The sequence below is a fragment of the Phasianus colchicus genome, chromosome 1 (genome assembly GCF_987193195.1).
Source record: "Phasianus colchicus chromosome 1, bPhaCol1.hap1.1, whole genome shotgun sequence".
In the NCBI taxonomy this organism is placed as follows: domain Eukaryota; kingdom Metazoa; phylum Chordata; class Aves; order Galliformes; family Phasianidae; genus Phasianus; species Phasianus colchicus.
In genome coordinates, this window is record NC_143436.1 from 97,609,428 (window position 1) to 97,632,828 (window position 23,401).

The window sequence follows — 23,401 nt, forward strand, 5'->3', positions numbered from 1 at the left end:
CTACAATTATTAATGATGACAATACGTTTCTCATTTTCTTTTTCTTAGAGATGCGTTACTCTCCATATTAGCAGAGACAAGTCATCATACTGCAAAAGCATGCTGTCATTTGTCATTATGGATGACAGCAGTAACATACTATAATAACTGTCTTTTGCTATTGGTTTATTGATATTGGATATATGGCCTCTATGCTGGGGCAGCTAGGAAGACAATATAACACATTTTATCTTTGCATGAGAATGAAAATGCTCATCACTACAGAAACACGTACAAATTCAAAGAATGGAACTACCTTTTGTGGGTTTTCAGTATTTATATTTGAAATACTGCAGTTGCTGTGAGAGCACATGGTCACAATAGCTGAACACAGTTTCAGAGGTCTAATGAATTAGGTTTTTCCTTGGCTCTCTTGAAAATACTATAATCAGCAGTTTCAGCAATGGCAAACTTATCTAATTAAATTAAGTGCCTTAGCCATCAATGCCAAGAGGACTACATAAGGCTTACGCACTAAAGTTTTCTGATACTGCTAATCTGGCATACATCCCAGTGAGATGATTGTTGACATTTTAGAGAATGACTGTAAGATCATACAGTACTCCAAGTTGGAAGGGATCCACAAGGATCTCTGAGTCCAAATCCTGGCCCATCACAGGATGACCCAAAATTCAAACCCTGTGCCTTGAACTCCTTGAAATCTGGCAGCTCAGGGTCACTGACCACTGCCCTTGGGAGCATGTTCCTGTTCCTGGGTTTGACCACCCTTTGGTGAAAAACCTTTTCTTAACATCCAAACTGACTGTTCCCTGCTGCAGCTCCATGCTGTTCCCTAGGGTCCAGTTACTGTCACCAGAGAGATCAAGCACCTGCCCCTTTGCTCCCCTTGTCAGGAAGCTGTAGGCCTGATGTCTGAATGGTGTCCAAAATATCAAATCAGGGAACAGCTGTAGCCAAGTCGGGATGAGTGGGAAAAAATGTGAATGAGGACAAGTTGTTTATTTCAGGAGGAGGCTGGACAGGAAAAAGTCAGCTACCAAGGCATCTGTTGGGTCATTGGGAAGATGAGGTCATGGCCTGGGTGTCTGCTGAGAAAAACCATCATCGACACCACAGTAGCTCCGGTGGGTGTGTAGAGGCACAGTGTAGATGCTAGATGGAGTGCTGTGGGATTGTCAGGCTTCCAAAGGGTGACAGAACCGAGCGATAAATTTTGATGCCATAAAGTCACATCTCCAAGCAATGGAGTGTGACCTCACAACCCTCTACTGCATAGAGTGGGCTGACAGTAGAGCCTGCCCCAGCCTTGCTTGTTCCTGGATTCTGGCTAAGTGTGTTTTCAAGGCCTGGAGGCTTCAAGTGAAGCTCTGATTTTGCTATGGGGCAGCTATCAGCTGTACACAGTGCTAGTCCTCACATCATTGCCAACATTTCCCCAGCCCTGCTGGTTCAGTGAATGGCTGTGGCCTCTCCTTGCAGCATGCAACACCCAGTGGCACCAGTGAGGGGAGCAGCTCTTCACCTTCGGCTCCTCCCAGCCCACTGCACTGTGAAGAACACAGCTATGGAGGAGGTAAGTTCATGTTCCATCTGTCATGACAAGAACTGAGGTGACCTATGTGGCTCCCAGTAACCACACATTCTGCCTCAGCAGCATCCTCCAGCGACCAAGAAGGAACACATCTGCCCACTCTTTAGGAGGCATAGGAATTCTACAGCATTTTCAGTGAGGGCAGATGATTGTCCAGCGTGTCATCACACTTGTGTTAGAGTCCACAGCTGAGAGCAGTTAGCCTCCCTACAGGGCACTGTCACTCCAAGCCTTGGACCATCTGTCAGCTCTGCTGGTCCCAATGAGCAAAAGCCCCCCAGTTCTTCCAGTACAGCTCTTCCTAGGGAACTTGGGGGATCATCCAACCATATCCATCCCCAGGGAAATGGAGAAGCCCCATGGAGAGTAGTGGCAGGTTCTTCTAACCAGGGCAGCAGCCATAGGCCCTCCACTCCTGACTGCTTACTTAGGAAGCCCAGGCATCTCAAAAAGAGGACAGTAGTGCACAGGATACTTCCCAGCCCTGCGAGAGTCCAGTTTCCTGGTACCACTACCAGGGCTTACACTAATCTTTACTAGAAAAACAAACACAAGAAATGGTAACTATTCCACAGACATCTCAGTCCTCAAAGCTCAGGGCAGAGCACACAGGTAATGCTAGCAATTGGGTGTGGTGTTCCAGACTATGAGGCACAAAGGTTGGGGCTCAGAAGTCTCAAAGAAGTCCCCTCAGATCCTGTCGCTGTCTCTCATTAGGAAACGGTAGGCCTCCATAATGCTTTCCATCAGTCTCTTCTCTGGGCTGAACAAACCAAGGGAACTCAGCTGCTCCTCATACGTCTTGTCCTCCAGACCATTTACCATCTTCACAACTCTCCTTTTGATGCTTCAGCTGAATTCTAAAACCCATATTGTAGATTGTGGTACATCCTTATACTGTCATTCACTTGGGGGTCATGGAGGGTAACAGGAGAACAACTAAAAGTTAAATTTACTAAAACATCTTTAAAAATTGCCTACACTGACAGATGATGGAAAGTGGCTTGGCTATCACCTCTGCCAGCTCCCTCAGCACTCTTGGGTGGATCCTATTAAGGTCCCATGGATTTGCAGCAATCCAGGTGGAGTACTAGGTCTCTTAACTGTTTCCACCTGAATCATGGGGGTTTATTCTGCTCTCCGTCCAACACTTCCAGGTCAGGGGGTAGAGTGGGGTAGAGTATACCATGAGGATATAGGTCTAACTTAAAAACAGACGTAAAGAAGTCATTGCAAACCTCAGCCTTTTCCTTATCCTCAGTGGTGACGTAAAAGCAAAATCCAATTCACTTTTAAGGGACACTCAACACAAATTAAAATCCTAATGATTTTCAACATGTATTTGAGATGATCATGGCCAAATATAAAATAAGGTCTAGATTTTTCAATAAGGCAAAACTAAAATTCAGTGTTTCCATGTGGCACAGACTGTCATATCTTTATTGACATCAGCCGATCTTGTATCTCTGCTACAGAAATTCCTGTTTCTTTTCCTGAACCTACAGTGTTGTGCCAGCTGAAGTATGAATTATCAAATTCATTATGTTCTCATTTTGTTACTTACTTTGGTTGTTAAAAGTGGAATAGGCTTCATAATGTTTTAAATTCTAAGTTAATTAAGCCATTCTCAGTTTCATAAAGTCTGGTTATGCAGTGTTATTCCCTTCAGATAAAAACTGTGTGTTTTGATTGTATTCACTTGGTTCTATTTTTTCTTATTATTGGACAAGTTTATAAAGCAAACATTATATCTGCATACATTCCCTAAAGAGTATGTAACTTTAACAATTTCTCTCTTGATACATAAGTGATTCTTTAATTGCATCCTAGGTGGTATCATCCTTTCCAACTGTTTTAATATAACAAGCCAGTTTTCAACCCATATTTCCAAGTTGTTCCCATCTAAGTATCCTTTCTAGATGCTACTTACACTAAATCAGTCTCTCCCTGAAGTGATGTAATTCTCTTTTCCAAAGCAAAACTCCTTCTGACAGTCACTAGCTCTCAGTATCTGTGCAAGTCCACTTTCTCAGCCACAGCTTGCAGAAGATCTTGCTTAATTCTATAGTGATGATTAGATTCCTTCCAAATTTTCGTTTTCCAAAGAGATATTCCCTATTTGCGAACTTTCCACTGTTCTAAATACATAAATAAGTTTTTTTTCTAGCCACCCAGCATTCCTCTGATGTTAACACTAGCCTTGAGGAAATAACTTTGTTAGAAAAATCATGTTAGTATTTTCCAGTTACTAGATAATCCCTGTTTCTGTAAGAACATTGATATTCTCTCTGCAAATATCTCTGCAAGACACTTGCTGCTCTTCCTGCTTTTCTTCCCCTACAGCTGAAGCTGATCTGAATCCATGCAGTCTGTTAGATCACCAACAAATAGCAAAACTAAGACACAAACAAAAGAAATGCAGCAATGGATCTATGTAGGTAGTTCCACAAGTAATGTCTCCTGTTTACTTCCATGGAAACAACAACAGATACAATGAGCAAAATAACACTATTTGGTAGGGGAAATTTTCAACTACAAAACACCACCATTAGCCAATGGTGTCAATGAATATCAGTGGGCACCATTTTTAATGCATGAAGGAATTCAGTTCCATACCTTTGCTTCATCCGCACTTCCAGATCAGGTGAGATGCCATTCTGATAGATGGCCCTTCTGCTGCCATCTGTCAAACAACAACAAAATGTAACAGACAACTGGTAGGAAGATTCAACCCCTATTGCCATACCACCAATATCTGCCTCTGATGTTGTGGGCCAGTACAATAAAATGGGAGGTATTACTTTTGGAGCAGCCCTCCTACATTTGAAAAATGCCCCTAAAGATGATAATATTATTACTTGCACATATACTCATTTTGTAACTTGACTGTTCTTGTTGTCACATATTTATACATTGTGACACTTCACAGTTAAGATTTTTTTCTGTGAAGATACTGTGAATTAAATACAAATGTTGCCTCCTCTTTTAAAGAAAGCAAGACTATTTATTGCTCTTCTTACTCTTTGGTCATAGTATTTCTCAGACTGGAGATGGATAGTTCTCCATACATTTAAACACTGGTGAATAACTTTTATTTATATGTTGTAACTTCATTAGGTTAGTATCAGGGTGATTATTATGTCTGATTTCCAATTACAATAAGTTATATAATATAGACATTGGAGCATGACTTAAAACCTTATTCAGGAAGAGGTTTTTCTCAGTGACAATATGGAATACATTGCTATAATGTGCAGTTTTGTGTATGTATCTATACAGTAAGTACTCTATGTAGTTTGTTTCAACTACAACTTCTAGGAAAAGTTTATAACAAGATTCAGAAATAAAAAAGGACTGATCTTTTTTTAGTTGAAATAGCAATAGTAACACAGTAATCTCTATACAGGTGCTTCACTAACAAACAGCCTGCCCTTTTCCCCTCTCTTCCCCTCATCATCTCTATAGGCAGTAAATGGATAAAATTCATACTAACACAGAAATTTAAAATCCATTTTCAGCATCATATGGATCATTGGAGAAAATTATGCAAATCAGCACAGATGTGGTAATTTGCCACAGGCAGAGTGGCAAAGTGAAGATGACGTGGAAGTGAAAAATGTTATGCTTACTGTTGAAATAACACATACATGAAAACATACATACATGAATGAACTTTGCTTTTAGTTCCATGGTTATTCCAGGATACAATAATGGATATATCTAATATGATGAAAACAGAGAATGTGAAGGAATGGGATAAAGACTGAAATTGTGTCTGTCTACTATTTTTTTCCTTCCTGTTCAAAACTGAAGTAAATGGTATAGTGTCACTAACACGTTTAAGCACAATCCGTACCGTTCTGAACTAGAAACTCTCTGACCTGCTCTGAATAGAAGTTATGAAGACTATCCACTTTTTGCACTTCAGGCATTTCAGGTCCAGCTGTCTTTTCCCTCTCGTTAACCAAAGCAGAAAGATTTTGCCACAGTTAGCAATTTGCTTTGCACACAGCATTTGTAATGGCAGTGAGTGACTTCTATTGCTTGCCACCAGATGCCACTAACTTGTATTAGTCATACATAATCTTCCTGAAGCCATGAATTTAAAATAAACCTTGCCTTTTTAAATTTTTTATTATTATTATTATTAAGAGTTGGGGCTTGTCTGCAGCACAGTTTAATGTGTTCTTTCTCCTTTACTTCAAAATACTCAATTTTCCTTTCTAGGTCAGCACCAAGCTATCCAAGTACTACCATAACACGCTTTTGCTCCTCCAGCAAGAGGAACAACAACTGCATTTTACGTATTTGGCCTAACAGGCACACCAGTATACACCACACAAGATCAACAAGATCAGGTTGCATCTCATCCCTTTTGGTCTTTGTCAGTGACTTTCATCAAACTATCAGAATAAATAATAGGAGGATTAGACCTTTTCCTGTCATATCATCAAACAGTTTTACTGTTTTAAAAGTTAACTTGAAACTGTATACTTAACTTGCAATAAGAATCCTTTAAAGATTATTTTAAATTATGTAGGCATATAAAAAGGAAATTGCAAAATGCAACCTTTAAAAAGTGACAACAACCTCCTGGTTTCTTACAGAAAATTAAAACAGAGAAATTTTCTCCTTTGTTCCTCTTCTTAACTTCTAATTTAATTGCAGCAAGGCACTTCTCTTCATTCCCAACCCCTCAACCCAGTCACAGCATTATGTTCCCAAGCAGTCCTTCATTTCAAATGACAAATAGGTGATTTACTTACACGGTGATGTAAGACATCTCTGTCATCATTTCTCTTTGCTTGAAGAGCATTATTTTACTGAGGAAAGTACCCTAAACCTTCATTTATGGATGTTCTAGTTCAAAGGGAGTCTGCATCCTGCTGAAGCTGTCACACTCTGAATGATGAACTTATTAGCTGCAGAAAAAGAACAGATTACTATTACTCGACAGTCTAGCAGCTGGCTTCTCTTTCTTGGGTAAGTCAATCTTTTGCAATGAAAATTTTGCTCTTTCATAGTAAATATTCAGGATTTTGTAATGGAAGTAATAGTATCTTTGCACAAACAAGGAAACTGAAAGGCAAACAATGAAAAGCTTACTCTAGTTCCAAGGCTGAAGCAGCTTTCTCCCTCTCTGTGCTGACAGAAATTGAACCATTTTTGATCCAAGCATAATTTACATCATCGTAATGGCACCCCAGCAGACACTTGACTACCAGTTTTGCAAAATGTGAGAGGCAACTTTCATATTCTTAATCTCGCTCTCATAAATCTTATTAGCTTTTTATTCTTTGAATTTAAAGCCTTTAGTTTCTACTGCTTGATATACATTATGAATGCAGCAGAGACTGACATCTAGGGCTTTCCTGTACTTGTTCTGTTAGTAAATTTGAAAATTTGCTCTGTATTTAAGTATCATGGATAAATCTGCACGAGTGCAAAGTGCTCAGTTTCCTGAAATCTCTCTCATGTTATGCACAGACTCCAGGAGTTGACAACAAGCTGAAAGACAATTAGAAGTGTTGCAGAACAGATCCCACTTTCAATATGGGATTTGTTACAGGCTGCAAAGACAAAGATTTTGATACTGTAGATTTTGACATCCATGAAGGTAGTTCGTAGCTGAAATCAAGCTGTAGTAAGAAACCAAGTAGAAAAGTAGCATCCCAAAGAACCTTTAGTAGCAAAACAGTGATGTGACAGACTTGGGGATTCCTATTAGCAATTTCACAGTGTTTTAAATAATGAACAAAAACATAACTACAGGGATTTGTAAAAGGGAAGTTCTGAGCACTTCCAACACATTTTCTTGTTTCTTGACTTTGAACATAGACAACATACTTTTGAGGTAATATGTAAGAATCAGGGTATATATCCAGGGTATATATCCTAGCCTCACTAGTTACCTCCAATGTTCATGGTAATGATAACTGAGTCATTTCTTCCACATATTCAACTAAGGATCCACCCAAGCATTTCTACAATCATCACAGTCCTGCAGGCAATTGCCCCAGTGGCCTTCATCTGCCTGTTCTCTAAGAAATGCAGGTGTTTCTTTGTATTTCCTGATCAGCCCTGCTTGTACAAAAATGGGTCTCGGATATATCCTGTGCACTCTACTATATCTTGTAATTTTGGATTAATAATGCTGTTCTGTCTTCCCAACCAGAAGTGTCACAAGTCTGATTGGCTTGAAAAGTAAGACTGTGTCCACCACATAAATGAAATCTTTTTAGTTTCATTATATTCCCTTGGCAAGGCCAACAGAAGTGTAATTCTTATAGTCCATCCTGAAGGAAAGCAGACTGGGCTGCAGAATCATGTGGCAGTCAGCAAAGAAACAAGTCATGACCCTGCTTTTCAAACATGACATGTTACATGGCCCAAGTCATGCTACCCATCACTTAGATAACATACAGCTCAGAAAGTCTGTAACAATTGTATTGATTAGTAGATGTAAAGAGTGAAAAGAACCATTATTAACTCACAGTCTGACACCCTCTAATGGCAGTGGTTGTCAAACTTTCTGCAGTGACTCCTGCACAATGCTTTTTAGCATCCTTTGGCTGGGGCAGGGGGAAGAAAATTGACGGAGATATTCTTTTCCTCTTGAAAGCCTTAAAAATTACCCATTGGCTTTGATGAAACCAGAAATACTTTTTTTTTTTTCATTTTACTTTAGCTCCACACAAAAATGCCTATCCTTACGTTGCAGAATTTCTTCCATAGAGTATTCTACAGAATCACACTGATACTGCTGGCAAATCTGCACTGACTTCATAGAATCATAGAATCATAGAAATGCCTGAGTCAGAGACTTCCAGTGAGAGTTGGTATTTTATGCAGTCCTGTTCACTATATTTATAAATTTATATTTATAAATCTACAATTTTATTTAAGAAGTACCGTCTTTGCTTTTTGGTGGTTTTTTGTTTTTGTTTTTTATGTTTGCTTGGCCATACAACAGCTACTTGGGAAAATTCTGACTCCAGTTTAAGATGTGAACAATACCCACCGCAAACAATGCCTCTCCAAATCTCTAGTACTGATGTTATGCAATACCAAAATTATAGAATTTTATCCTCATTGTTCTCCGATTTCACACCAGTCTTACAGACAAAAGAATCATTCACAAACTCAGAAGCTGATCTACAGCAACTGTCTACTGTGAATTCTTTTAGCCCATGGCAAAAGCAAAATAAATTGAGTTTGTTTAGCCTTGTTTCATGCTAACTTGAATTAAGTTGCATTTGCCACAGGCTAAGAGCGCTCAAATAGATATTTATTGTGAATCTGCCAGCACATAGTAACTTCTTACCCTGTAGTAATGTGTTTGTGTGGTCTCAGGCAGAGAAATTCTAATGTTGCAAGTTTTCACATTAAGCAACAAAATTAATAAGCATTTCACGATTTAGTGCCAGATCCTGTGCAGGGAGGTGTGAGACAGGAGGCTGTATAAATTGGAGTCTGAAATTCTGAACTCATTTTGTGGACAGGGAACAGAAAAGAAGTCGGCAAAGTGGTATCAAAAACAAGTTCATTCTACTCATAAATCAAGGGAAAACAAACAAACAAAAAAATAGCTTTTCAGTTAGAAATCTGAAGTATATTCAGTTCAAGTATATTTGAATATTTGATGTAAATTCTGGACGTTTATCAAAAATTCTTCAAGATATGCTTCCTGAAAGTATGGTTGTGGTCCTTCCATAAACTTACTATTTTCAGATAGTCAGATACTTTACATCAGGATTTCACATATTAACCTCCCAGTTTTCTTTGAAATTGCTAGTTAATATTTGACTTCTATAGCCATGTGCATGAGAACACAGGTTTCATCATACAATCTTTAATCCAATAGCATAGTTGAAATGGCATAGCTGTGACAGCAATTCACTACTAATAAAAACACTTCTTACAAGAGGTTTGTTATCAGATTTATGTAGACTTCTCAAATTTTACCACAGTTTTTGCATTTAAACTCTGTTCCCCGCCAGTTATTTGGCACACTGGCAGGCTTTCTTTATACATAGAAGGACCAAGAGGATGGTAAAAGACCTTAGCTCCCTCCAGTCATGAAAAGAGACCCAAGGATAACAGCTTATTTTTCTTTTCTAACCTTCATATTTCAGTGGAGATCTAAAACCTGGATTTAAAAAAAAAAAAAACAACAACAAAAAAAGGTAAAGTAGAAATCCAAACTGCAGCTATCTCAGCATGTACTATATGGCTTCTGTTGTTACCTGTCCCCATACTACTTGTGTACCTTGCAGCTTGTGTGCAGTTAATGAACTTAATATTCAACAGAAATTTATATTTAAGACAGAAATTCATTTGCATCTTTACTTTTATTTTATTTTATTTTATTTTATTTTATTTTATTTTAGGGCTGGATGGCAATGGAGACAGTGCATGACAAGCAGCCATGTCCATTTCATCAGGAAAGTTTTACCTAAAGGAAAAGTGCTAAAACAGCTGAGAAAACATAAGGTGCTGAATGACTTCATCACCCAGCTAGGGCTCATCACTTGAAAATGCCTCCCACACTCAACTTTACATTTAGTGGCTGATATTTGATCAAGCCATTTTTTAATTTCATTAGCTTATGTGAAAACTTATCCTTCTTCCTTTTTACAGCCGAGATCTCACTTATGATAAGCAAATTAAAATTTAGCTTCTGCCAATGGTATTTCTCTTCTGTCTCTTTCGGCTTAGACTACAAGATCATCCTGTTCTGGTTTTATCTGGAATAGAGTTAATTCTCTTCCTAGTAGCTGAGCATTTTGCTCTGTTTTAGATTTAGTATAAAAATACTGTTGCTAACCCACTGATGTTTTAGCTGCTGCAGAGCAATGCTTACAAAGAGACAAAGACTTTTCTGTTCTTCATGCTGCTCTGGGAGCACCAGGGGCTGAGAAGAGACACAAGGTCAGCTGACATGGCTGACAAAACTGATGTACCATACAAAATGGCATCATGCTTAGCAATTAAAATAAGGAGAGTTGGCTGGGGACTGGCTGACACTTGTTCTGTATGTTGTGTTTATATTTTTATTGTTGTTATTGTTTCTTATTTATTAAACTATCCTTATCTTAGTTCATGAGTTCTTAAACTTTCCAATTTTCTCCCCCATCCCACTGAGGAAAGAGTGAGCCAACCGCTGTGGAAAACAACACTCACAATTTTCTATGCTTTGTAATACAAAAATTACTGCCATTTCCACTAGCCTGAAAAAGCAGTTATTTTTACATACATAGTTATGTATACATAACCATACCTACAGACATTGTATACACAGAAATGTGTAGGTGGATCTATATTCATTTTTCACAGATACACTTACATACTCTTTGCATTAATGCTTTCAATATTTCAGTTATGTCAAAATTATTCAACTCTTTGCTCTTGCGAAGCAGGAAAATTGGAAAGTCTTATTTTAAGAAATGCTAAAAGGAGCTGATTCTCTAGGAGAACTAACATACTTGGTAGCCTTGGATTCTCACACAGGGTGCCAGTAAGAGATTATTCTTTTTGCACCTTTGCCTCAAGGCTTGCTGAGGAGCACAGATGGACAAGACCAGGCAAGTCCTGGTCAAAGTTTGAGAAATCTTTTGTCCTAAGATTTGCAGACCAGGGACAAAGAGAGAGAGATGAGTAGCAGCTTAATGGCCAGGAAGCAGTCTTTTGCGTGGGCTCAAGTGAAATAGCGATACCTGCATGCTTGGGGGTGCTGCACATGATTCTTACCTCAGTGCCCAGGTGTGGGAATACAAGAAAAACTGTTCAGAGCAGAAGCTGTGGAGCAAGATAAACAGCATGAGAACCAAGGACACCTCTAGAAGAAGAAAGGATGTCTCACAGCTCTGATTGGATAAGCGCCTGTGTGAACGGTTGAAGAATGTTTTGTAGAATGCTCTGTTGACATGTAAAGGTGGATGGGAAAGCTAAAAAAAGAAAACTTGTGAAGGTATATAAGTGATGTGAGAGCTTGTAATAAATGATTTGGATCATTCACATCTGAGTCCATGCATCAGATGCTGCACCCAGGAATGCCTGCACATGACTCACCAAAGTGCCCAGGAATGCCATGTTGGCAGAAGAAGATTAAAAAAAATGGGACGTACAACCAAGAGGGTTGTGTCTGACATCAGATGCCTCATAAAGTGATACCTGCCAGCTGATGGACTCTCCTGGGTTTGCTACCTGAGACCTGCCTCTTTCTGCTGGACTCGCTGTCACTCTGCCTGCTTGCTGCCCAAGGACAGCCACTCTGCTGCTGCTCTCCCCTGTATTTTTGCTCCTGTACTGGCCTCGGACCAATGGAATAGCAAGCAATGGGACACTTCACCCTAATTCATAATAGTTGTCGGCCCTCCCTTCCTCATCTCAATCAATCCTGATTGATTAGGATTTGCAATAAACTGGTCAAACCAACATTTGAACCATTGGTCCCTTCCAACCCCTATGATTCTGTGATTGTTTCTTAACGTCATGTCAGGTATAAATATACCAAATAACCTCCTCTCGCTCTGATAATCGGGGCAAGACAATGCCCTGCTCAGATGTGGGCCTAAAGGACCATTCTCCTGACAAGAGAGAACCTTAATTGCCTAAGACATGTTTAACCTTAGTAAACAGTCCCCAAAAGCGCTTGCAGAGAATAAACGCTATAGGCAAAGAAGCCTTTTTTGATCTGATTATCAAGTTAGTCGCTAGTTGCAGGAACTGAGCCATCTAATAGCTACATAGTTGTAATGAAAAATCTAAAACCAATGGCTGCCAGGTGGAATAACTAGAATTAGTCATATCAAATAGAATTAGACTAACCTCTGTTATTGTCGCTTGTTTTCACTGTATAAAGACAGCACTATGGTGCTGAAGCCGGTCCTGCTCAGGTACCTCTGGCCATGCTGATCACCCTGCCACAGCTGCCTTCTCCTTAGCTCTGATCATCTTCTCTACACCCTTCTTCCTCATCTGGGAAGTTCAGGCCTTGCTGCCTAATGCCTCATCTTTCCCTTCTGGGCAAGAAGACTAAGCAACTTATTTGTCAAGGGAAGAGTCATTCTTGAACTAATCTGTCTGCTCATTTTTTTCCCTTAGTCTGCTAAACACTTGCTAAACAGTTTGCTAAATACCAAATACAGCTGTTAAATAAAAAACACTAGGGCCAGCTGGTTTTTTCTGCTTGTTTGTTTGTTTTTAAGGACTTGACAGGTGGAAGAAATTAAGAATTTAATGTCCAGGTGAAGAACAGTGATGTGTGACATCACTGGTCATGGGACGAGCACTATTTAACATCCTATTTAACATCTTTGTCAGTGACGGGGCAGTGGGATTGAGTGCACCATCAGCAATGTATGTCTATGTATGACACCAAGTTGAATGGTACGGTCAATATAATGTGTAAAGATTAAGGTGCTGGTGTAGATCAGACAGGGAAATCTGGAAATGGATCACGCAGGCAACAGAGACAGAGTAGTCCTCATCACTATTTCCCTAGACATGACTGCAGAATTTGTACAACATGAGAGAACAGGTGCTGCCACAGCAGGATTCATGATCACCAGCCAAAAAGTCCACTAAATCATTCCAGTTGACCAGTGATTACAGATGTGTATCCAGCAACTTCAGGGTCCCACAACATTTAAGATTCTGTCTGCAAGGTTTAAGAGATACAATACCATGTAACACTGCCAACCTTTCTTAGGATATCTCCACTTGAAAACTAGTGATTGTAAGTCTTTAACTTTTCTTACTTTCCAGAGCTGAACCCCTGCAGAGGCTTCCCGCATTTTCCTCAGACATACAGTGCTTCTGCAGATACGGTATGCTAATGAATTTCTATGGTGGAAGAAAATTGATTTATTATAGAGCATTTAATGGCTATCCACAAGTAGTTAAAGTCTCGACTACATTCAAAAATTCTGGAGAAAGCTGTTGTTCTTGAAGTAACATGCAGACATGATATACATATATATTTTTTTAAATCAGTGACATATTACATTCATGGCTCAGTTTTCTTTCTCACTTAAAACGTGTCCTCCTTTACAACTAAAATGAATGAATACCTTAACACCATATACTTCATATTATGCAATAATCACTTTCTTACACTGTAGAAGTGGAGGTTAATTTTAAAAGATAAGCATTTGAACTGGGACCTGACTGTTTAATTGAAGGCAGCTTTTCAGTAGCAATTGTTATTGTGATTGTACTTAATGATGATATAATCAGATACAGCACCAGAATTTTGAATGGCCAAGTAATTCAGGAAACTTAAATCCCATGAAGAAATATGACAAGTCTCATTCTGTACATTCTTACACACCAGCACTGAAAACAAGGACTTAATATGCAAATGATTTGTGTACCCCTGGGTAGGCACAGTTAGGAGATGATGTGTATGCCATACATCTTGGCTGCACTCCTGCAGAAATTGTGCACTTTAAATACAGTCTGCTAGATTGTTACCTCTCAAGAAGGAAAAATATTAAATACTACAAATTAATATATAAATGGAAACTGTCAAGATAAGCAATTATAACTTTTCAATATTTTCCTTGCCTTACTGATTCAGTGTAGCTGAATAGCAGAAACTCTTTTTCTTCACAAACTGTAGGGTGTCACACAGGCAGCATGAGCCTGTGTTTTGCTCTTGGTGTATTTTAAAATAAATGCTTCTAGAATCTCCAATATTTCCTTAGCAATCTACTCAGCAGAAATTATTCTTGCTGATGCTGCATACCATTTTATTGGTTTATGGAGTCACTGAACTTAATTTGAAATTCATTTCCACAGTTATGTGTATTGTGCAGAACACAAACTGCTGGTCCTACCAACTTGATCTATACTGTCTCTCCTTTTCTTACTACAAATGAGTGGAAATCACTCACAGCTACTTTGATGTGTTACACTGCCTGACATAAAAAATTCATTAAAAACTATTCAAAACTGAAGATTCAGCACACAGCAGAGCTAGAGGATCTCAGTATCATATCTATAGAAATGGTCATCAAAACTCAGAGTAACTATCAGTGCAATCACTCAGGTATTTATACTGCTGTCTAGTTTTACTTCAATGAACACCTGTTTTACAGCAAGTCACACTTGTGTTAGGGAAGCCGTGAAACAGTATAGTGCCAGCAGAATTTGGACATGATATTTCCTGTTGTTATGTGAAGCTTCATATCTATTCCACAGTATATCTATAAACTGAAAATCCTCCTTTCTTGGGAAAGGAAAACAAAACAACAACAACAAAAAAAAAAACTTCCCACAAAATACTGCAGAAACCACTATGTTTCATTAGGTATTAATATAAATGTTGTTTCTTCACATTTAGTTGTGGATTCAAGGATACAGTTACATCTCAGAGAAAAGTGCTGATGCTGCTGCAGCTGTTTCTCAGGTCATTACACATGTACAAAGTATGATGAGCTAGTACAAAAAAGGGCATTCAAAACTAAAATGCAACTTAGGATTTAGACTCTGATACCTAATCTGGGATACTGCAAAAGTCGGGAGAGCCATTTGTGGTTTTAGCTCCTAGTTACTGCTAGGAAAATAAGATTACTGAATCTAAATCTGTTCTTCAGATTTGAGTCAGAAGGGCAATAACTGGACTGTTTAGAGATACATCAGCTGACCTTACTGCTGATTAAACAAAAGGGCTATGGATCTCAAATGAACAGTGGTATCTCTCTTTGGACCAGGTGTGATGTATCCTGGGGAAAATCTTACTATTTCAGCTGCTCATGTTGCCCACATGTGCTACAGAATATAACCAAGGGAAGATCTGCACACTTTTTTACCCCCATCATCATTACAGAATCTCAAAATACTGAGGCAGAGTGAGCAGGCCAGAATCAGATGCCTGGACACTGAATTGGTAGACACCCAATTTTTAAGGTTTAAATAGCCCTGTACAAAGTAAAGGTTTTGTGCTGGCAGCAGAGACGTGACTTCATCAGAAGCAATGGATACTGACTGTGACAGTGTAAGCAGGGAGAACAATTGAATAAGACCTCATTCCTGTGTATGTCAAAAACTACTGGAAAAGCATGACCAGAAAACAGGCCTTCATTAGACTGCTCTGGGCCTTTCTGAAATAGTGTTGAATTTCTTCTAGTAGCCTCTATGGTTTTGTGTTCTGGAATTGTGACTGAAACAGTGTTGAAAACAAAAATGTTATTCACAGAATCATGAAGGTTGTAAAAGACCACTAAGATCACCTAGTCCAAGGGGGACCAACCTTTTGGCTTGCCCGGACTGTAGTGGCTAAGGAGGAATTGTCTTGAGACGCATATACGTAAGTTGCTCCTAACGTAATGCTTCCTATTTATTTCCTTGGAAACTACAACTACAAAGAGCACAGTAACACTGTTTGATAGAGCAAATTCTCAGTTACAAAATACTATTTTTCAACATAGTCTCCACCACTAGCTCTGTGTTTTCACCAGCAACAAACAAGAGCCTGCATGTCATACTCATAAAAATTTGCATCAGTGGAGGTGACCCACTGCTACCATGGCTGCAAAGCACCACCCACTACCTTTGCTGACAACACTGTGTGGTGTCCATAAACTTTCAGCAAGCGTCAGTGAATGTCAGTATATGCCACTTTTTCCAGATGGAGGAATTCAATGACACACCTTTGCTTCATCTGCACTTTTATATCAGGCAGCATTTGTCTGTCTGCCTATCTGCTGCCATCACACAGCAACAAAATGTAATGGAATGTTGTTGGGAAGGTTCAACCTCTACTTCCATACCAGCAACATTCACCTCTGATATTGTGGGCCACTATAATAAAATAGGAGGCATTACTTTTGGAGCATATATTATAAAAGAGAAAAACAAAAACATAAAACTAGTGGGATCCGTGACCTTATTTTTGTGAAACTAATCCATCAGCCTTGTTCAATGGCAGCAGTTGCAATTCTCAGTGTGCTCTCAACATGTTCACCGAAGACTTTTGACAAAATTTTACTCTTCCTGTACTTCATCCCTCACAACTGTTCACAAATTTGCATACTGCCAAAATGTGAGGACATGAATAAGGCATGGTTGTGAAGTGAAGGATATATTTCTCTAGTAAGAGAGGTCTTATGAGAGTCTGATCAGACATAATCAGATTTTTGAATTGAATATCTGATTGCAACCTTTTACAATCCATTTGAAAATATGCAGGTAATATATTTATACCAACTGAAAATTGTATCGCAAATATAAATTGATGTTTTTTTGCAATCCTAAAACCTATTCTCAAACGTCTTTATGAAAACAAAAAGCAAAGCTGAGTACTCTTCATTGTTCAAAGCACAGTCTTCAGCCAGTGTATCAAAATGCATATAATTATTTGCCACCACTTGAGTCAGCAATGCACAGCACTGCCCTCCCTGTGCCCTGTTTTCAGTCGGCAGTGTGAACAGCACTTGCTGAGCCATGAATGCGTACCCGGGGACAGTCCTTGAGAAGACCCACAGGGGGCAGTCTGTGGATGGCACTGCAAGCCATGTTGGGCTACATGCAGCCCACAGGCAGCGCGTTGGACATGTCTGATAGCTCAGCTATCAACCCATCAGCACCATGCCTTCTAAACTGCATCACTAAGCGCCACATCTACACATTTCTTGAAAGCTTCCAGGGATGGTGACTCCACCACCTCCCTGGGCAGCCTGTTCCAATGCCTCATCATTCTTTCAGAGATGTTCTTCTCCAACCAGAATTTCCCCTGGCGCAACTTGAGGCTATTAGCTCTTATTCTCCTGATGTTCAGTGGGAGAAGAGGCCTAGCCCCTCTTCATAACCTCTTTTCAAGTGGCTGTAGAGAGCAATAAGGTCTTCCCTGAGCCTCTACTTCTCTTTTTCCAACTCTGACCCCCAGCAAGTAGGCAGGGGGTGCACAAAAAGATAAAAGGGAAAACCCAAATGGTATTCCATGCCACATAACACAATGCTCTATCATAAAAGCTCAGGGAATGAAGGAGGAAAGGAGTATGTTTGCAGTTACGGCATTTGCCTTTCCAAGTAACCACTGTGCATACTTGTCAATAAATGAATAAAAATCTGCGTTCTGATTGGAAACACTGAATAAATCCTTTATTTCTCTTTAACTGAGCATGTAGCTTTGTTTCACTTATTAAACTATCTTTATCTTGACCCACCATTTTTCTTTCTTTGCTTTTCTGATGCCATCCCCATCTTGAGTAAGCAAGCAACCTGAGTGGGTGCTTAGTTTCTGGCCAGGGTCAACACATCGCAGTGACAATTTCTCAGATTTGTAATGATTTTTAAAGCAACAATACAACAAGTATTTTGTTAATCCACTATTTTTCCTAAGAAAACCTTCGAAAGTTTTTTAAAGGCTCTACATGAGTCTTTAGATCAGACAAGCACAAATGTGAGCAGATAGAGCAAACTGACTCAACAGAATGTTAGTTTTGCAGAAAACTAGGCTTCGGCTTAAGAAATACGAGGTCAGGGTAAATAAGTGTAAATACCATTAAGATGAAAGAAAATTTCTATTTATCAAGCAAAAAAAATTTTTTTTTCAAGAGAAAAATTACCTACATTGAGGGAAGCCAGTTCGTGTCATCTTTCCAGGAAGGCCACCAGCAGGAAGCTTCCCTGCATGCAGCTGAGCCATTGGTGAGTGCAGCATGCATCTTCTGCAGGCTATGACTCAGGTGATCTTCCTTTCCCTGTTTGTGCTGGGCATCACCCAGAAGCCACAGCTGAAGGCTGGCCACGTAGACACAGACACACAAGTGCATGCAGCAGTGTGCAGAGTAGCTGAGACAGAACATGGCTCAGGTGCTGCATGAGATTGAACAAATGAGTCAGGAGAAAAGTGCATTGGCAAGAGGTGCCTTACTGCTTGCTGTCCTGTAACAGTAGCAGTTCCGGGCCTTTGCTGGGCTCACTGTAGTGCTCTTTGGTCTCTGCCAGCAGCTTAGGGAAAGGAGCTGTGAATTACAGAGCAGCAGCAAGCAGGGCAGCTTCACAAGCAAGGAATAGGACAAGGATGATGGCAAGGCAGAAGAAAACAGTGACTCAACACATGGGATCTGGGCATAATTTCTGCAGATCATCTTCAGTGCCCAGTGCCATACACAGCAGACAAGTGTGAAGTTATGGAGGAACTACTGGTTGGTTTTCTTGGGACCTGCCAAGAAACACCTTCAAGCCATGGTTGCAGTTGGTTGTCACTGGCTTGCGTCCCAGAAGATCAGACTGCCTGAGAAGACAATACCCTCTACTGCCTGCTCATGCCCAAGGCCTCCCTGCAGGCACACCTTCCACCAGGAGCTGGGTGACACATTTGGACACACTGGTGAGGAAGTCCTTCCTATGTGTGGCACTGGAGTCAACCTGTGTGAGGGAAAAGCTGCTGGCAGGCATGCTGTGCTTTCTCCACCACATACATAACAATCTGGGAGGAAAACACGAGCCCAGCCTCCCTGACACCTCCTGCCAGAGCTCCTACCTGAACACTGAGGAAAGCATCTCTTGGTTCCAAACCTTGGTGAAAGAAGCCTATGAGGTTCTCCTTCAGTCACATCACTGCTGACTGACTGTGCTGCTCTCTCACCTCTCCTACAGCAGCAGGATGACCCGTGCCTCTATTAGTGCACTATCCATTGAGATAATGCTTGGGGTGTGGCTCAATGACTCAGATACCTTCCCTGAGCATGGAGTAGGTCACAGTCAGATTCACCAGCAGCATAGTGTGGCCAGAAAGCTTTGCTGTGGCAGAGATGCAGTTTGTTGGACACAAAGCCAGGCACGCCCAGCACCATAGCTTCCAGCTCAAATGTCTGCAGACATGCACCCATCTACTGGTGACCAGAGATTTTTCCCACAAGCCTTGAAGATGGCTGTAATTCACCACCTGATAACTCTGCTTAGCCTGGAGCAAGAAGGGACTGCCCCTGAAGCTGGATAATATCCTGTGGTACTTCTGTTGCAGCCTGGAGAAGAAACGCCTCAACCATTTCCTCCTAGGCAATGACAGAATGCCCAAGGAAATTGCATGGTCCCTGATCTGCCAAATGGCAGACCACTCAACCTCTTCCAGTACTTGGCACAGGAGACGGCCATCCACACAAGTCTGAGGAGCTTCCTCACTCATGCTTTTCACACAGAGCTGTGTTTGCAGGGCTCACTGCTGGTGGCAGATGATGACCAGCTACCAAAAGGAAGAAACAAACAATATGTGGGAGATGAAAAGGAAAAACAAAGCTCTGTGCCATCCTATTGCCAAGAGACAACATTTTCCTCAAGAGGTTTCCCCAGTGCATCATCCAATGATGACTGCAGTACTGCAAATTGCACAGTCATAAATGTTCACTCTTCTCCTCACACAACCTTCCATGGCCTAGGTAGTCATTTTCAATGGTCCAGACATTCCCCTTGCAGCTGTGGTTGCATAGGCACAAAGGGAAAGACACTGCCAATTAGCCTCAGTGTTCTTGCCAAGGGCAGGGTGGAGAACCTGACATCCCAGAAACTCCCTGGACACTTGTGCCCCAGGACAGAGCACATTGGGCACACAGAAGATGCTGCTGAACAGACAGTGGGAGATACCTCCACACATTTTCTTCACAGCTAATCCATTGTGGGGAGATGGACCTCATGCAGATGACGAAGATGTTGCATGGAATCCTGCAGTAGAGACAAGTGTTAGCATCCAGGAAGTGACCATCCCAACTGCTGGAGAGTCCACTTCCCTGGGAGATTAAGCACGCACATGAGGAAAAAAATCCTTAGTGACTTCTTTTTATGACAAGGTTACCCATCTAGTTGACCAAGGAAAGCCAGCTGGTGCCATCCTTTCGAATTCCACAAAGCTTTCAATACTGCTTCTCACAATTATCCTCCTGGGCCAACAGCATATAGCTAGATGAATATGTAAAACAATGGGCTAACAATGAGCCTGAGCTCAAAGCATTGTTATAGTAAATGAGTTTATATCAGGCTGGCAGCCAGTCACTGGTGGGGTTCCAGAATGCTCCATTTTAGAGCCAAATCTCTTTAATGTTTTTAAAAATGATCTGGAGTCAATACTCAAACGCATGCTAAGGAAGTTTACAGATTATTCTAAATTAGGAGGAGCTGTTGACTCCCACAAGCATAGTGAGACTTTACAGAGAGGTACTGACAAATTAGAGGGATGGACAATTACCAGCTACATGAAATTTAACAGTTCCAAGAGCCAGATTCTGCATCTCGGATGGGGCAACCCTGGATCTGTGTACAGACTGGGCAACATAAGACTGGAGAGCAGCTCCGTGGAAATTGATCAGGGAGTTCAAATTTTGGCTTGCCACCCTGTAGCTCATCACTAGCAAGCTTGCCTTTTCATACTTTATCAAATCAGCCCTGCTAACTCCTGCACAAAAATCCATTTTCCTCTCTGAGAAAAGTGCATCTCACAAGGTGCCTGCAGGCCTGGCATTGTGTAGACCATCCCACCATCAAGAAACCCAAAATTCTGCCAATGACACCAGCCTTGGAGCCGCATCTTGATCAGCTCGGTCTTCCTGTTCCTTTCAATGTATTTCCTTGCAATTGGAAACATTATTTGTGCCCTGACCCTTTAACCAATCATCTCAAGGCCATGAAGTATTTTTGGATATCTCTTAGAATCACAGGATCACCAAGGTTAGAAAAGACTTCTAAGATGATCCAGTCCAGCCATCCACCTATCACCAATATTTCCCACTTAACCGTGTCCCTCAGTATGACATCTAAACATTTCTTTAACACCTCCAGGGACAGTGAGGGACCCATCTCCCTGGGCAGGTCGTTCCAGAGCCTGAACACTGGCTTGGAGAAGTGTACTGAGCTAGTGAGATTTTTAGTAACACCTCTTACCCAGGTCCCAGGGAGATTACAGAGTTCCCTACAGGCCAGGTCTGGCCAACATATTATGCCCTCTGATTCCCTCCAAGAGGTCACCTATGACACCTCTTTTCTCCTCAGAAAGGCCACCTATGACAACCTCTCTTTTTGTCTCGATGGATGTAGTCAGGATGCAGAGGGCAGGCGGACTAGCTCTAGGTGACTCTTCCAACCCGGACGGGCCTTCATCCACAGTTCTTGTGGCTGGAGAGGTCACAGAGCAAACGGCTCTGTACTCCCCATCCCTGGAGGGACAGATGCCCCATCCCTAGAGGTGTTCAAGACCGTATTGGATGAGGCCCTGGACAGCCTGGTCTAGTATTAAATGGAGAGGTCGGTGGCCCGGCATGTGGCAGGGGGGTTGAAGATTCATGATCCTTGATGTCCCTTCCAATCCTGGCCATTCTGTGATTTTGTGATTCTGTGATTCCCTGCCCCCAGCAGCTGCCTGTACTGCAGGAAATGGCTGACGCGCTGCTGGCCCCAGCCCGCTCTACAGCCACTGTTGGAGCACTCCCGGAGCCTCCCTGGCACAGGTGTGGCCCTGCGGGCTGCGAGAAGCTGATCAAGTTGCGTTGGAGTTAGGCGTATGGCTTACATGCAAATTTTCAGCAAAACCAGGAATCTGTTCCCGCTCTACTCAAATTAGAGCCATTTAAATTGATTTGCTCACTAGATAATAGTATTTGATGTGCAAAGCTTCATATAAATGTAATAGTATTTATTTTTAAAAACCTTTGGAGAATAACTGCTCCTATGGCATCATTGCAATGCCAGAGAAGTCACCTACTGAAAGGCTTGCCGGTGAGCATAAGACTGGATAGTTTCTGTACATTTTTTGCAGTTCAGTATCCAAAATTATTTAGTAGTATTTAACAGAAATGACTCATCTGTACTCTGTATAAACAGGCAGTGTTTTCAGTGGAGAAAGGGATGAAAGAAATTGATTAAGACGTACCACTTTAATTAGCAAAATGTCCCCAAGAACAGGAATATAGAGCTGCTTTTGAATCCCCTTCTGATTTACAGTCTGGAGGGGATCGATAATACCTGCACAAACAAAAGAGTACCATAGAAAGTGTCTCTGACAGTGTCTGTTGTTTGTGTGTTGTCAGTATGGGTGAGTGACTGGTTGCTGTTTTGATGTGTGCCTATTTTCCAGCAGATTGAAGCAGCATAGGTTAAGAGTCAGGTGTACAACATATATCTATTTTAATGCATGTCATAGTTCCTGATGGATCTGAAAGCTTTTCTTTACCACTACAATGTTTTGCAGTGACCAGAGTGGAGTAATACATGAATATTTCATGTATTTCATTTTATATTATTAGGATCCAAATACAATTAGTTGAAAAGTATAAATGAGTGCAGTTATTCCGTTAGACCATAAGCTGTTGGCCATCTGGATGAATGTCAGGGCTGTGGATTTGCATTGCTGCCACATTTCGGGATTGCAGTGCTGTTAGTATTAGAGACAGTGTATTGCCTTCACAATCCCTATTATTGTCTCCAGTTCAGTTCCAAAATCTATTTTAACATTTGGGTGGAGGCTGTAGCTTGATTTCCCTGCTCAGAATTCTCTGTGGACTGCTCATTGACTGAAAGATGGGAAATTAACCTTGCTGAACTAAATTAGTCTTTGTGAACATTGCTTTATTTCCACCGTCCTTCATCCTACAGCCATAGCTTACAGATAATCTAAATGGAATACTCAGGTGAATGCAAAATATTATTTTTCCTTCCAAACATGATAGATGCATACCGAGGTACTGCTCTCTGTTTTCAGTAGGGCTGTAAAAATAACTGGCCCCTAAAGAGGCATGATCTGGAATGTAACAGTCCCTTTCAGACTGTGATTTCAGTTAAGAGTACCTCAGAGTTCTGGTCAAAGTATATTAG

At 40.8% G+C, this 23,401-nt stretch overlaps 1 long non-coding RNA gene and 1 pseudogene across 1 annotated transcript; both read left to right on the forward strand.

The window, feature by feature from the left end:
• Nucleotides 1-2,243: 2,243 nt before the first annotated feature.
• Nucleotides 2,244-10,263, forward strand: LOC149919894 (uncharacterized). Its single transcript, XR_016463744.1, has 3 exons — nucleotides 2,244-2,314; nucleotides 6,456-6,574; nucleotides 9,982-10,263. It is a non-coding gene; the product is annotated as an uncharacterized LOC149919894 (long non-coding RNA).
• Nucleotides 10,264-18,276: 8,013 nt separating this feature from the next.
• LOC149919895 (inositol 1,4,5-trisphosphate receptor-interacting protein-like 1) lies at nucleotides 18,277-19,713 on the forward strand (annotated as a pseudogene).
• Nucleotides 19,714-23,401: the final 3,688 nt, after the last annotated feature.